General features: G+C 27.2%; 1 protein-coding gene across 1 annotated transcript in view; it reads right to left on the reverse strand.

Moving 5' to 3' along the window:
• The window catches only part of RhoGAP102A (Rho GTPase activating protein at 102A), a 449504-nt gene extending 441077 nt beyond the window's left edge, over positions 1 to 8427 (reverse strand). The window contains exon 1 of the mRNA XM_075355556.1: positions 8301 to 8427. The gene's annotated coding sequence lies outside the window, so the exon portion shown is untranslated. The remainder of the gene's footprint in view (positions 1 to 8300) is intronic.
• Positions 8428 to 17206: the final 8779 nt, after the last annotated feature.

The following is a 17206-nucleotide window of genomic DNA, read 5'->3' on the forward strand; positions in this document are numbered from 1 at the left end:
TATTTCAAATTTGTTTAACAGATGTAATTAAAATCGAAAAAAACTGACTTTAAGGAACTTAAGAAGAGCATAAATTTATAAGCAAAAATATTTCTACCTTAGAAAGAAACTGTAAAACGCACAATTATCAAAAGTCTGATATTCAAAATCCATTAAGAGTGAATCTGATACTATTATAATGTTTTATACATTGCCACATTATCTTTTTAAAAAAAATAATTATTAACTAAAAATACTTTTAAAAATTTAAGATGGTCTTATTTATTTCGCTAATCACTTTTCTATTAACCTAAGAGATTTTATTTCATTACTGAAATTTTTATTATTATTATAATTATTATTAAAGAGTGAGTATCAACAGATATAGTCATTAGCGATGAAAATTGGTAGCTTATGAAAAGATGCAATGCCTGACCGCGATTCGAACCCGGGACCTCCGTATGAAATACTGAAATACTACCTACACTTTCTTTAGGAAATAGTAAATAAAAGTTTCCTTTTTGGGCAATTTTTTATAACTAATACATAGATTTTTTTTTTGCTCAATAACATTTATAATTACAGTCGGCTCTCCTGTGGAGCCATAAGTAAGTTTCCTGACAAAAGCACGTGATAAGAAGGTCCTTAAGGAATCCCCAAACTAAATAATAAATAGTTGCAAGCAAACTTAAAGCCAAATATGGAATTTCAAACTCAGTCATAAATCACAAACCATTAATTTCAGCACACCATATAGTCCACAAAACAGACAGTAATAACAAATAAAAAAGAAAAACAAAGAGATATAACTAGAAATTAGATACGACACCACTAAACTTGACGGTGTTAGATTCCAAACTGTTACGCAGACCCTAAATCCAGTACATGGGCTCGTTTCAACCGTCGGACGTCTCTGCATACTTAGATTTGAAAAAAAATTCTAAAACTAGCTACTCTCAAGATAATGGTACTTCACTATCTAACTATTAATCGTTTCAAATTGCTTTCTCTCAACTCGTGAGGAAGTTCAGCAAAAAGGATTTCAGGTATAGGTTTTTTCATGTATAGGTTCAAACTTATCATCAAAGGATATAATGTACCGTTTTAGAAATCATTATATAACTGAATCCTTGGAGAAATGAAATTAAATTGAATTCCCCAAATGTTTAGTCACTTTTTTGGTTGACATGATTTATATGTGAGCGAGTGAGTAAGTGAGAGAGACTGAGAGAGAGAGAGTGTGTGTGTCTAGTTCATTCATACATCACTTCTGAAATTAATTGAAATATTTTGAATTAAATGTGTTAGCTGTAAAAAAATATTCAGTGTCTTATACTTCCGTTGATAATACAAATTTTTCTTACATTGTTTTTTATATCTACCAGAATATACAACCAGCGCATATTTTAAATCGGCTCTACAAAACATTTTATGTTTCTGTAATTAATAATACATGTTTGTATCAGAACATTAACAATAATCGTTAATGTTGAAATATTAGTATTATAATATTTTATGTACAAAATAATGAAATTTTTAATTAGAATTCTTTAATCGATTAGTCGTTATGTGTAGGGGTTTTTTTCGGAAAAACAAAAAACTATCCCATATATCGCTACTAAATTTCTACCCATGTTTTTTGGGATAACCGAGAAGGTTTTTGGATATATTTCATCTCGAAAAATCTCAACAAAAAAAAATATACGTGTATATATATATATATATATATATATATTATAATATACTGTAGTACTGGAGATTTTCAGGTTGAAACATAAGCTTTAATGAATTGTGTACTGTGCGTATTTATCACTGTGTGATCTGGGTTTGAACTGATTGATTATGAACATCTAAAAAATTTTTGAGTTTCATTCCTAGTTTCAAAGGTTAAACTTAATTTTTAAAATTTTGTTGAGTGTTATTTTTTTTAATTTCTAGGTAACAAAGGAAAAAATGAATTTAACTATTGGTGAGTGTAATTTTCATGTCAACAAACCAGTTTCTATATTTTTGAAATTCTACCTTGAAAGGGTACGAAGAAGGGTAGTAAAAAACATTTTTCCCAATCCCTATTATAGTTAACGAGATATTCAGTAGATTTGAACTTAAAAATACTCTTCAGATAAATATTTAAAAACCATTTTCGGGTTTTTCTTTAATTTCAGTTTTTTTGCGGCGGTATGGCTCAACGAATACACCCACTGCCACCGTTCCTGTACGTGTGACTGGCTGCACTTGCCACTGGTTACTTGACTAAAAAACATAAAATAAAAAGAATGACCGCTACGGGAAACGTAAGTATCCATATGGTGCGGGGGAAGCTGCGACGGATAGCCAGTATTACAACATTTTGGAAATTACGTTTATTTTTGTAATATATTTATCTTTATAATCAACTTTCTATAATGTGGGCCACCTAAAGATTAACTTCTATCACTAATCCTTATCCAAAGGGTAATCTTTGTCAAATTGTTTAGTTGTTATTTTCGGCTTTTCTTTATTTTTTCTTTTGATGTGTATATATAATTTAAAATAATTCTTCTTTCTTTTATTTTAGTCTAGATATTCATCTTTTGATGTTAACTCTTCCTTTCCGTTTTTGTGTTTTTTTTTAACTACTCATTTTTTAAATTTTATTTTTGGAAATTTTCTTATGTTGTACGACGCGTACTATATATTTATAGATATTTCTGTTGTATTTCCTTCCTACTTATTTTCGTTTCTATCCATATGGTTACAGTTATTCATTTGAAAGCATGGTTTTGAAATGTCGTAAATATTCATATAATACATGTAAGCTAACTGTAAAATTTTATGATGAAATAAATTTTTGTAATAAAAAAAAAAAATAAAATAACATTTTTTTCCGCTTAAAGTTTGGTATAAATTAAACCAAAATAATTGATTTTATTTGTCTAATAATTTTAACTAAATAACTTAAATAATGAAATAGAGGTAATTTTGATTTCCTTTTTTCATTAAAAGTCGACTTTTTGTTTTTTAATAGACAACTAATTTATGTAATGAAGTGTATAATTTAATATAGAATAATCTGAAAACCCATATCATTAAAAAAACTTATAAAGAAAATTGTAATTTTATTATATATAAAAAAAAGATTCATTTTAATTTGTCTTTCAACTTTTTTTTTCCTAATAGGTACGTTATAGTCTGTTCAACTAGTGAACAATAAGCAACCCCATTCCCACACCCAATGGCTTATTGAGATGAGGATGATACATAAAACATGTAAATGAGTTTTGTACTAACTCAAGTAGACCACTCGTGAGATGTGAATTAATTGAACCCCAACCACCAAAAATGTACTTGTATCCATTGTTTACCATACTAATCCAAATAAAAACAACTAATTTTATAGGATTTGAATCTCAGAACATTCAAATTTGAAAATCTGTTAAAAAATTGATTTGCGACGACGAGTTAATCACTCAGTAGTCGTGGGTGGGCTGTCTTTCAATTAAAAAAAATTATAATAATACGGTAGTTTTTTAAGTTAAATTTTAGTATAATTATTTGGTATAATTAGCAGGATCGTTGGTTTTTTTCATCTTCATTGCAGGGGTAGGAATAATTTTAAACTTTTTTTTAAATAACATTAAATATATCTAATTTGAGGTATTTTTAATTAAGTAAAGGGAGTATTGTAACCGCGAAAAATTTCGGTTTTCAGATTTCAACGGAAATATTCATTTTGACCATCCCTGAATCCATATTGATTAGTTTCGGCGTGGCGTCTGTACCTACGTATGTATCTCGCATAACTCACAAACGAAACAATGTTGAAATTTTGGATTTAGGACTGTTGTAATAGCTAGTTATGCACCAAGTCCAAGATCCAAAAATTTGGATCTTGGACTTTTTCTTAACTGCAGTAATAAGCTCTCATTGAGAGCTTTTCAACGATATATCATAAGCGGTACTTATTTTCATTGGTTCCAAAGTTATAGCCAAATAAAATTTTAATTAATGAAATACTTGGATTCTAGGGGAAGGTATATTGGTTCGAATCAGACTTTATCACTTTTTTTTTCATTTAAATATATTGATTTATTAATTATTATTTATCTGTCATTGTAAAAAAAATATTTACGATGAATAATAATTCAATAAAAAAAATTTTTAGATATCAGAAGTTTTTAATAAATTAAAATTTCATGTACTTTTCATTAAATAAAAAAAAAGTGTATATGTAATTTAATAGGCGTATAAAGGAAGTTATGTGATGTCCACATCAGATTTTGTTAAGTTAAATTTTAGTATAATTTTTTTATTTAATTAGTAGAATCGTAGATTTTTAATTTAATCAATGTGGTTTGAGACTAACTTTTTTAAAACTGATAACTTATATTACATCTTAACAATGGATTGTTGTGTAAATACTTAACAAATGTCAAATATCAAGATTATTTTGGGACTAAGTGAGTTATTTTTTACTTAACCGGATGTGAACTCCTGCGTAATAGAGAGAAAGTATTCTTATTAATAAAAAGATAACTCCAGATCTGTATCTGTGGATATTCTGAAAACCCCTAAAAAAGCTGTTAAAAATTATTTATGCTTTGTGTGTATTGTTTCTTTTGTCTCAGGATTGTATCGTTTCTATATATCTCAGGATTAGTAAAATTCAAAATTATGAAATTTGAAGAATAAATTATGAAATTTTGAATGGTATTAAAGGGATTTAAATTTTATAAAAAAATTGCAATTTTAAATTTAGTGTTGAGGAAGTATAAAATATAGTTTGCTTGTGTTTAAAATTAGCCTATGTGAATACATTTTTTCTTTAATAATATTATCAAGATGAAAATAGTTTTCACGTTCGTTGCAGAGGTAGGGATAATTTTAAATTTCATATAAAGAACATTAAATATATGTGATTTTTAGAAATTAAATTAAATTTTATGACCTAGACAGAAAACCATATCAAGGAATTGAGTTTATGCAAATGTTTATAAGTTATATAATGAGTAAAGTAAGATTCAAACATTAGAGAATAGTTTTGTGTTATTTTTTTTATTTCAGTTTCTTTTTTTAATTTATATATAAAATAATTTCATGCTTATAAAATATTATACATACACGTGTCTATTCATTTTTACTTCCTTTTAGAAGTAGAGGAAGTATTGTGATCGCGAAAAATTTCGGTTTCCAGATTTCAACTGAAATATCCATTTTGACCATCCCTGAATCAATTTTAACTAGTTGTACCCACAATATGTATGTATGTACGTATGTATCTCGTATAACTCAAAAACGATTAGCTGTAGGATTTTAAAATGTTGGATTTAGGACTGTTGTAACATCTAGTTGTGTACCTCCGTTTTGATTGCAATCGACTAAACTAAAAGTGTCCAAAAAAGACCAAAATCCAAAAAAAAAAATTGGATTTTGAACTTTTTCTTAACTGCAGTAATAATCCCTCATTGAGATCTTTTCAACGATATACAGGAGTGGTACTTATTTTCTTTGATTCAAGAGTTATAGCCAAATAAAGGTTTAATTAATGAAATATTTGGATATTACGAGAAGGCACATCGGTTCGAATCAGACTTAATAACTTTTTTTTTAAATTTAAATATACTGATTTATTAATAATTTATTAACGTCTCATTGAAAAAAAAATTTTACGATGAATAATAATTCAATAACAAAAAAATATGAAAAATATCAGAAGTTTTTAATAAATATAATTTTGTGTACTTTTCATTTAAAAAAAAATGTGTAAACGTAATTTAATAGGTGTACAAGGAAGTCATATGTTGTCCACATCAAAGTTTTTTAAATATATATGTATTTAAAATTGTTTTATTAACTTAAATATGTTTTCATAATATGTAAATTCGTCTCTAACTCATTAAATAATGATATAAATTTAGATATTTAGATAATTTATCTCCTTAGATAATAAAAACAATTTCCTTATGAGAATACTCATTACTTTTTACTTATTTAAGAAAATACTAATAATGACTTTTCAAAATAGTGCTCTGTTGGTGAAAATTTAAACTATTTTTGTCGGTAATAATTACTAACTCATAAGCTGTCTTCTTCTCTTATATTTGTTATAACTTTTTGTTTCCTCAATAAAGTGATTAAATTTAATTTTAGGATTCTACGGGCGATTGTTTATTAGGTTGCATGTACCTTAAAATGTATTCTCATTTTGACAATTTAAGTTGTTAGTTTTTATAAAAACAATAAATATCGGATACCTTCTGTAAATAGTAGTTAAACTACACTGAAAGCTTTACTGTTGTCTAATTTTTAGTTTCTTATCGGTCTAACATATTTATTTCTAAACTGGAAAACAGCTAGTATGTCATTAATAATATGATAATATGTTTAGTTCTAAATATATTTACTGCATTTATAAACTTATTTTTCACTAAAAACAGATATTTATCTACTTTTACTGAAAAAATAAATAATTTTTTATTATTAAATGAATTCTTAACATGGTCGTGAAATCGAATCGTTCTGAAAACGAGATTTTATCAAGTGATTTGTGAAAACAGTTAAACGACTTAGTTTTTCGGGAATCGAATTTATGAATCCTTCATCAACTTAAGAATGTCTTATCCGTTTCACGTATTAAGAACATGCCATAATATAATCTGATAAGATATATAGTTCCTTAAAACTGTTTCGGCGAGTTAAAATATATATTATGTTTATCTAATTTTTTGTTTTTACTTGTATATTTTGTATACACCCAAGTATATATATTCAATTAAAATTTTTGTTTTTTTCCTTTTTGTTTAGATTGGATTTTTTATAAAACTGAAAAATATAATTCTCCCAATATTTAATGGTATCACGCAATAACAACCAAACTTTTGTCATGTCTTAACTATAATAGTCACAGGTTGCCTACACCCCTCTTTAAAAAAATTGTTTTTTTTGGCACAAAATAATCCAGGATAAAATTGCCAAAAATAAAATAATATTGTTAATATCATTAAGTACGATAAAACTTTTGATATATTTTATTTAAAAAATTGTCATTATTTTGATTGCAATTCCAATCCATCTAGAATTTTTTTTGTGGTCAGCTTGTATTTAAGTAAAAAGTAATTTTATTCAAATTAAACAAATTAGCTTACTAGTAACTAATTTAGCAATCGCTTATTTTAGAGGTATGGAACGGACTATCTCTATGTAATAATGGGTTTTATTACAAATTATAGCTATGAATGGATTTTGGATTTTAATATAAAATTTAAATCTTTTGAAACTTTAAGGAGTTAAATTCATTCTTTAAACAGGTTTTTTTGAAATGAAAACTACGGTTAACTTTTATTTACTTAAAATAAGAATCAACTTTTATTAGCTTTAACATTTATTATTAAATGAAGAATGAACTTTTATCTGCGAATAAGAATGAAGAGTTTTCTGGTTGGAGAGAATTAAGAAATAGTATTTAATAAAATAGTTGAGGAACTCCACAGAAATGAGCCCATTTGACACGTTTAACCGAAGAATAAAAACTGTTTTTTAGAACTTTTTACACGGATCCAGATAATTATTCTTATCTAAAATAAAATGTCTTCTAAATCAGATACTACAATATAAGGTGTGTAGTTTTAAGAACATAAATTATTTACCTTAATTTTATTTTTTATCTGATTGTGACTACTAAATGAGCAGTAGCGTAAAAATATTAAACAATGACAACTTATCAAGAAAAGTTAAATGTTTTTTTTTTTTTTTTGTTTATTCATTTATTTATAATTTTAATTATAAAAAATTAACTTACATTGGTTAACTTCGATGATCTATGGAATATTTAATTAAACGTTAATTCAGCTGTTAGTATTGTATAATTAAACAGCTTTCATATTGTTACTTTTTTAGACGACTTCAAGTGTTTTGGTATTGCATATCAGTTTATAAGGAATACAGTTAACAACTACTGAATTCATTTTTTTTTTTCATAAAATATATAAAGTTATTTAACAAATATTTGATTTAAAAACTACTTATTTTTTAGAAAACTTTTTTATTTTATAGAGTTTTTTTATTTACTTCCGGAAGTGGGGTACGTGAATTAACCATTTAAAGGATTTTAATTATATTATTTTCGAAATTAGAGCAAATTTAATTCGTAACTCAACTTAATATATGTTATTTTATTTTTTATTGCAAAATATAAGTAATCACAATAAAAAAGTAAATTTAAAAAAAAAATTGAGAATATACAATTTAACAATATTTGCATTCGAATGTTCAGTTATAGAGTTATTACATTTTAAAATAAGAAGTTGAACTAAGTAAATTAATTTCTTTGGCAATACACTCACCCACTGTATAATCCACAGGGTGGGCAAGAATTCAAGTCACAAATATTAGATTCGAACACAACTAACACTGCCGCGGTCTCAACACGAACTGAGCGTCACGACGCGGCCTTTGCTTGCGACGCCGGTGCTTGCCAACTGCACTGTTTATATCTCACTGTATTGGACGCCTACCGTTCATTAATCGCTAACTACGCCGAACTCGTTACCCGTTACACTTTTCTTTAGAAAACTTTATTGTATTTTATACTTATTATTTATTTATTTTTTTTAATTAAATAGTTTTAATTATTTATCAGCGTTTCTAATTTAAAATAAAAATATTATTTAAACATCTTAATATAAAAATGTTATTTAATTTAAACCATAACGATTAAAAAGTGATGATCGTTTTTTTTTAAGTGGGAGAGGAATCGAAAGTAAAATTATATATATTATTGTTTTTTTGTAGATTTAAATGTTTTGAATTGCATCGCGCGTTAATATGATTATCATAATTATACGCTGCTTAGAAAAAAAAAACAAATATTATTTTTCCTCATCAATGAAAGAATTGTTTTTATTGTTTTTTTTTAATACAGCTTCAAAGAAACCTCACAAATAGTCGATTATTTTTTTAATGAAGTTCATTTTACGTGCATATATTTATCAAAAACTTACAGATGACAATTTAATAAAAATATATCATGAGTTTTATACGTGCAAAGTAATGAAAGTTTACCATCAAACTTTAGAGTAAATACGATTAACCCAAATATGTTTCACGAAAATTAATAGAAACTGTTGAAGAAGCAGTTAAAAGAGTGTAATTTTTTAAATGTAACTGTAATTTCTACTTTAAAAACATGTTCCTTTTTTTATCTCGGTCATAGAACTACCATTTTACGTAAAGGAGAATTTTTCAGTATCAGGAATAGTAGAGAAGGCTAAAATAGAAAATCTACAAAAAGATTTAAAAAAGAACGAAATCTATGTGATGTATGTAGCTGGAGAATTTTAGTAGCATATAATAACTTACAAAAATTAAAACTAAAAATATTCTTCCGCTTAATTTCAAGTAAATTATAATATATTTAAATCATATGCATTAAAAACTAAATACATCAAGTCCTATTAAATAAAATCAACAAAAATTATTTTAAGTATATTACGATTATTATGAAATATATTATATATTTTCTAAAAACATTAGAAAATTAAAAAAAAAGTATTTTTTTATTATTCCTAGTGTGTACGTTGCAGTATGTTCAACTGGCAAACAATAATGTACCCCCTATGGCCCAATGAGATGAGGGTGATATGTAAGACATGTAAATGAGGTGTAGTCTTGTACAGACTCAGGCCGACCATCCTGAACCCCAATTAATTGAAGCCCAACCACCAATGCATACTGTTATCCACTATCTAGTATTTAAATCCGTATAAAAAAAATTCACTTTCCAATATTTATAGAAAATATTTAGAAATTATTTTTTCGTAACTCTGCAAAGTTACCAGTTAACTTATATACATTACAGGTAATTGCTAGTTGCTATTTAAGAATAAGGATTGTAACAAATAATTAATTATCTGATTGGTATTATTTACTTAGGACTGGTTGGTAGTTTTACAGAGGTATTGCACTGGTGTATTATTAACCGGCTGTAAACATTTTTTTTTTGTGAAAAACAGAAAACATTTATTTAAAAATGTCTTAAGCATCCAGCGTACGAAAGCCAGGTATGTTACTATTTCTCATGGTTGATGGAAAAAATTATTATTATTATTATTATTTTTATTACTACTACTAATATTTATTATTATTATTAATAATAATAATTATTATTAATAATAATAAATAATAATAATTATTATTAATAATAATAATAAATTATTTTTTACGTCAACCATGAGAAATAGTAACATACCTGGCTTTTAAACGGATTAATAAAAAAATAATTATTTTTTGAGAAGCAGGAAGTCCTTCAGGATGCTTCAGTTTTAGAGCTTTTATTACACGATACTTTTCTTTTCTATATTTAATGTGCTTAATATAATACGAATATAACAAAACATTTAAACTACCAAGTAAAAATCGTAAACCTTTTTTCATTACAACGGTAATTAAGTTTACACAATGAGATCAGTAAATATAATTACTAATAAAGTATGATAATTCATTCATTTTTACGTACAAGGAAATATTGTAATCGCGAAAAGTTTCGGTTTTCAGATTTCAACGGAAATATGCTTTTTGACCATCCCTGAATCCATCTTTATTAGTTTTGGCATGACGTCTGTACATACGTATGTATCTCGCATAACTCAAAAACGATTAGCCGTAGGATGTTGAAATTTTTTAGGACTTTTGTAACATCTAGTTGTGCACCTCTCCTTTTGATTGCAATCGGCTGGACCAAAACTGTCCAGAAAAGCCTAAAATCAAAAAAGTTTGGATCTTGGACTTTTTCTTAACTGCAGTAATAAGACCTCATTGAGAGCTTTTCAACGATATATAATAAGTGGTACTTATTTCATTGGTTCCAGAGTTACAACCCAATAAAATTTTAATTGATGAAATATTTGGATCTTACCATGGAAAGACATATCGGTTCGAATGCGACTTTATGTCCTTTTTTTAACTTTTTTTTTTTTTTAATTTAAATATATTTAAATGTTATTGTAAAAAATTAAAAAAAATTGATAAAAAATATATGTAGCTTAATAAGCGTACAGGAAAGTCATGTGGTGTCCACATCAACTTTTTTTCTCTAAATAAAGTTGCTCTGCTGAAAAAACACAATGAACAATTTTTCATCTTTATTAATTGCATTGACAAAGAATGGATAAAAATTCCATTATTATTTTTTTAAATGTTAATAATACCATGAGCATATGTTAAAAAATATTATACTATAACATTTTTTCATTGATTTTCCGGTTGTTTTCATTCAGATATCTAATGTAGCATTGTTGTTTTGGAATCCATAGGTATCTCAGTTCCTTTTGCGTTTAACGAATGCACTATAGTTTATTAGACCCCGTAGATCGACAGGCCAAAATGTATGGTTATGTCATAAACTTTTATGACAAACTTATACATTCTTTTCTTCTTCTTTTTCTTCTTCCAAGGATTAGACGTTAAGTCTGTTCCGACACCTACCTTAATATCAGTCTGCCTCTGCTTCTTCTTCCCACTAAATGGAAGCATTTAGCTATCGTCAATGGACGTTACCGAATTGTCGCCATTGGCAACCTATCTTCTATCATTCTTGAAAGATGTATACTCCAATTCTTCTTAATCTTCCTTATTCTGTCATGGATGCTGAAAACCTCAAACTCCTTTCATATGTCATCACTCCCGAATCTTTCCAGTCTGGTGTAACCCTTTGTAACTCTTAAAAATTTCATCTCCGACGTCTAAAATAATCATCCTTAGTCCAAAGAATTCACGTTTCACTTCGTTGTAACGGAGTAGGCACCGCAACAGTACTATAGAACTTCATCATTGTATATACCTTGGTTTTATTCTTCAGATACTGATAAATTGCACTCAACTTATTCACTTGCATTTGTATATCAGTGCCTTTTTCGTACGATGTATCACAGCCCAAATATTCAAAATGTGATACTTATTCGAAAAAGTTCCCATCATTGAGAAGAATCTTGCTTCTTATCGGTTCCATTCCTAGATAGGCTATTACTTTTGATCTGGAACTACATTCCCGTAATATTTTAGAAACTGTAAATACTGCAGTTTGACGTTCCTCTTCTGACTCCTGAAATATCACTTCGTTGTCCGCATAAAGGAATTCAGTTAAAAATCTCATCAACAGATAGTTTTATACAAGAATTGATGTGTTTTATCCACTCCCGAAAGACAACGTGAATATAATATTAAAAAGAATATTTTAAATGTAACAACCCTGTTTCACTCCTTTACTTTTCAATATAGTTGATCTTAATTCCTTTTTATATTGTAAAAAAATTGTCGTATCAAAATTGGTTTTTCTAATATTAAAGATGGAAATGGAAGGTTTTTGGTACAGTCTATATTTTTGACATTTATCTCATTAATTTCTATGACGGACCTCCGATAGTATATACATGACGTGTCTATCACAGGATAGATCTTGTCATATACTACACGTGTACGCTCGTATACAAACCCACATGTAATTTCAAATGTAGTTGTGTTTATATGTAAGATAACTTACACAAATTTATAACAATTCCATTCCTTCTGTAAAAAAAAAATGTATAAATCCAGTTTGATTTTTTTAATTATCACCACTAAATATCTGCTTTGGAAAACTTTACGGAAAATTTTAATTCTGTATCCGTTTGTTAATCTATCCTCAATTTGTTGTATGTTTTATCTTTGTTGTCCTGTTTTTAGCACGAAAATTTGTTATTCTCTAAATATTGTTTTAAATATCCAAATTGTATTCTTCAATCAAATAAGTATTTCACGTGATTGAATTTTGATGAGAGTTCTGCGTGCAAGTCATATGTTAGCCAGGTAGAACGCTAACAAGCATTCTTTGGCGCACGTGAGTAAAGCAATTCATATGTACCAACTTGTTTGCTATGTGGTTTTATTTTAATTTTTTTCTTTTAAATCTGTTCTGTCATTTTTTGCGTTTCGAAAGTCATAATATATGAAGGTAGCTCTGTTTAAATGTCTAATCTTATTTAGAATTAACAAATAGCAATCGTTTTTATTTTTCAAAGTTCTATTTTCGTAAAATATTTTATTGGTATTAGTATAGTCTTTTACAGTATTTACACACTCTCTTTTTATTATTATTATTATTATTATTATTATTATTATTATTATTAATTCACCATAAAACTGGGCGCTAATGCATGGGAATATGAAATGAAAATTTAATATAATTATGGAAATTATAATAAATTATATTTTATTTATAAAGTGAAGTACTCATTAGTAATTAATCTTTAAATGTACTGTTCGAATAGATAAATTCTTACAATACAAGTTGTGTTATGAAAATATAAAAATTGAATAACTTAAAATCTCATGAAATTTTTAATTAATTTTTATTTTAATTTATACCTTTAAATTGGTCTATAATTCGAGGAATACACCCTAATCAGATATTAAATGAAGTAAAATAATGTCAAAATAGTATAATATGGCACCTGCTAACTGATCCAGATTGTAACTGTTAATGGCAAAGAGCCAGTCTATGTTCTCCGAAATCATCGCATATAAAAGACACTTGCAGAAACTACGATTCAAAAACATTATATTGGGTCATGAGGCCCAGTTCCAAACAGAACAAATTCAAGATAATTTATATTTTATTTTTTTTGTTAATACTTTTCCGGATAAATTACTGATAGAAAGTTTAGTTTCTTATCAAAATAATATAGTAAAATTTCTTGGAATCTCATGGCTGTTTTCTCTATACTACTCATAAATAATTGGTATTAGTGAGATAAATAGGTCGAGCTTATTGATCTAACATTGCCTTCATTTGTACCGTTGGTCGAGTAATCGAATTTTTTTTTGAAAGAAACTCATTTTAGTGGATTTTTCATGACAAAAAAAATATTTTCATTGGTGAATAAGTTAAAACTCTTTAACGTAGAAATATTATCTACTTTACTTTTAAATGGTACTAAATTTTATATTTTTAACTTTTTTATGGCTTTCAATAATAAATAAAACTAAACTTTTCTTAATGGATATTTTAAATTTTGTTCATTTTTATTCATCTTTTAATGTCCTTTTAATTAGTACATGTTAGATAGTATAACATTGTACAGTGTGTCAGTAAAATCGTAACTTTTTAATTTACGACCGAATGTCCTAACAACAGATTTTAAAAATGGAAAAAACTTGTAAATCTGAATGATTATAAAGACAACAAATTCTCTTACTTTTTATTTACCAAAAATTTAGTTACATTGTATTCGTTTATTAATTTTCGAATACCAAAAATAAGTCAAATTAGTTTTATAATAAATTATTTTTGTATTTTGTACTTCCTTTTGTTACCTTGATGATTTAGCATTGATAATGGTACAGTGATCAGCAATGTAGGTATTCGATATAAAATATGTTGTCATTTTACCAGATTTCTTTATGAATCCTCTGTTATCTCATTCTTATCCTGTTTTGATATCATTTTTTACCTCCCCCAGCCTTTGTAAATTTTATTCCCAAAATAATAAATTTCTATAATTTTTTGGTTTTTATATTCTTCAATATAATATTTAATTTATGACTAGCATCGCCGTTGCGGCTTCACCCGTTCTATACGTTTGTTTACTTGCGTTTCATGTCGAGGTAAATTTTTTTTAATTTATAATTTTTACTCGGGTAACCGGAGGCAGGTGCAGCCACTTGCACCGCACATACATAACAGTAGTAATAGCAGTGGCTGTGTTGGTTGTGCCGCTGCACTGAACCGTACCCCTTAAAAAATCGAAATTAAATAAAAAAGCAAAAATGTTTTTTTTATGTGTGCAACGTTGCTTCGTCTCGTTGGTAGAAGGTGTATTCTTTTTCACTATCAGTTAATTGCGCATAGAATTCTTCGAAAATTGTGAGGTAAACTTGGGCATTGACAGTCCGGTCAAAAAATGTTGATCCCACTGTACGATTACCGGAAACGGCACGCCAAATGTATTTATCTGAAGAGCAAGCCCAAATTTGCTAAATATCTTGTTTAGTACAGTCGGAAATGGGGAAAATCTCAAATCGTTGTACCTTCTTTCACCTCTTTTAAGGTCGAATTTCGAAAAATTTAGAATTTGCTTTTTAGATATTTGTATAAAAATTACACGTACCAAAAATACAGTTAATATCTTCATTTGTTTCCGAGAAATTAAAAAAAATATTAAATTATATTGTTACTCCATTTTAACCCTTTAAACTAGGAATTTCAAAAACTTCTTTCTTAATATGCACTTACACTGTAAGAAGTACGTATATATATACATTTTCATCTATTTTTTATTTTTCCTTCTACGCATAACTAAAGAAAAAAAAAATTAATTAAAAAATACTATTATTATTATTTAATGTTATTAAAAAATATATTAATATATATATTATAAAAATAGAATCTGTATCTATAAAGCAACTTTTCTAACTGATTCATTAACGGCCAGCAAAATCTACAGAAAATAAGTTGAAAATTTATATACATGATTTTCTTATGGTGTATACATAATAAGAAAGTTTTTTTTTTAAATTCCGAATTTAAAGGGGTAAAATGGATTAACAATGAATTTTAATATTTATTTTTTAATTTCTCTGTAACAAATAAGTTATCAACTTGATTTTCGTGTGTGTAATTTCCATGTGAATACTTAAAAACCAATTTCTAATTTTTTTTGAATTCCGGGTTTAAAGGGTTAAAATGGATTTTTAATTTTTTTTCTATAATCCGACAATTTTTTTTTTAATTTCTCGGTAAAAAATTAAGATTATTACTTGATTTTTGGCGTGAGTAATTTTCATATGAATATCTAAAAAAAATTTCTAGATTTTTCGAAATTACCCCTTTCAAGGTGGAATTAAAAATATTTTGAACAATGACTCCAGATTCCCCATTTCTGACTATATTAAACGTGATATTTGCCAGACTGAGAGCTTGCAAATATTCTTCAGATAAAAATCTAAAAACCTTTTTCGGTTTTTTTTTAATTTCGATTTTTTAAGGTGTGCGATGTCGTGGCGGCTCAACCAACACCGCTACTGTTACAGCATGTGCGACGCGATTGGCTACAACTGCCTCCGCTTACTTGACTAAAAAATATAAAATAAAAAAAATTGACCGCGATGGGAAACGCAAGTTACCTTATAGACCGGGCGAAGCTGTGAAGGGGATGCTAATGTATATATGTGAGTGTGTGTATTTCTAAATACATGAATCTGAGGCTAAGAACTTTATATTATTGTTTAATAAAATTTTTTAAGTTACCCGTAAGCCATTAGGATGGCCCCTATCCACATGTAGTACAAGACATCACGGTTATATCGTTATCAATAACACGGAATTAAAGACGTTAAGAAATAAAAATTAGTCTATTAAATAAAAAATATAATCGTTGAAAAAATTCTATAAAAAAGATTATTATAACTACTTCAAATTAAAGTAATTAATTGACCTATAAATCTACCCTTGGGAAAATTCTCCTATATCAAGCATTAGACCTGGGTTTTAGCTTATATGAACCTACATTTTCCTGCCTTAAATATATCGGAGACAAAACAATAGTATAGCATTATGTAGAAGACCTCAATTGTTAAGAGTTTCAACTTCTTTGGCTTTCGTTTTTAATTATAGTGAGCTTCCACTCCACGAAGAGATCTAATATAATTAGGAAGGTTTTCCTATGAACGAATATTTTTGCCACCGAATGAATTAAATTGTTCTTTAGCTGTTATAGTATATAGATGAACTAATAAAGGAAGATATTTCAATGGATCAAATTGGGTAGCAGACACTTTGCGTTTCCCGACTTTTTGTGCTTTCTGAAGTTCAAAAATGCCAACAAACGAAGAATTAATTCGGTATACATCAATGTGTATTTGTGTATTTACGTATTATTGTGTTTATATATTAATGTGTTATATAACTTGACATCTATTTTATTCAACGGGACAAAATATAATCATGAGTTTTAGTAAGTTACTCGTGTATACGGTGCGTTGATCCATTAGATTTTCATAAAATCTGGAACCGAATTGGTTGGATGTGGGTGTTTTAGAGTTTGTTTCACAGCTTTGTAATGAGTGAGAGTATTATCATTAAATTTTGTTTACTAATTCATGAGGGCATTGAAACTAAAATTTATATAAAAACTGGAATAGGTACTGAGATAGTTCCCTTCAATCCAACGGGAGATAAATGCAGGCAAAAAAGATTTCCAACCGGTTTCAGCAGGTT

This window comes from Lycorma delicatula, chromosome 2, assembly GCF_047948215.1.
Source record: "Lycorma delicatula isolate Av1 chromosome 2, ASM4794821v1, whole genome shotgun sequence".
Classification (NCBI taxonomy): domain Eukaryota; kingdom Metazoa; phylum Arthropoda; class Insecta; order Hemiptera; family Fulgoridae; genus Lycorma; species Lycorma delicatula.